Source organism: Arachis ipaensis, chromosome B02, assembly GCF_000816755.2.
Source record: "Arachis ipaensis cultivar K30076 chromosome B02, Araip1.1, whole genome shotgun sequence".
NCBI lineage: Eukaryota > Viridiplantae > Streptophyta > Magnoliopsida > Fabales > Fabaceae > Arachis > Arachis ipaensis.
The window spans coordinates 87,221,229-87,221,584 of record NC_029786.2 but is presented as its reverse complement, the minus strand read 5'-3'; positions in this window follow the sequence as shown (position 1 = coordinate 87,221,584).

Below are 356 nucleotides of genomic sequence, written 5' to 3'. Positions count from 1 at the left end.
TGCATAATGCATAAACCAAATAATAGCTAGTTTAATTTAATCTTTTCTTTCTTTTCCTTTTATCATTAAGAAGGGAAATAAAAAAAAGTTCAAACATCAGCAGCAATAACAAAAAGACTATGAAAGACTAGAGGCATTTATAATTGATACAAGAAATTTTCTTGAGAGAAAATGAGAGAGAGAACGAGAGCTGGTAAGAGGGAGGGGGGAACACCGGGTGGGGCAAAACACTACAGAGCAAACATGGGAAAGATTCTAGAGTTTGGAATAAAGAAGAGTTTAAACGATTAGAGCATGATTCCTTCTTTGTCTTCGTTGACAACCTACCGGAAGATATATCTAAGCGAGAGCTCTTC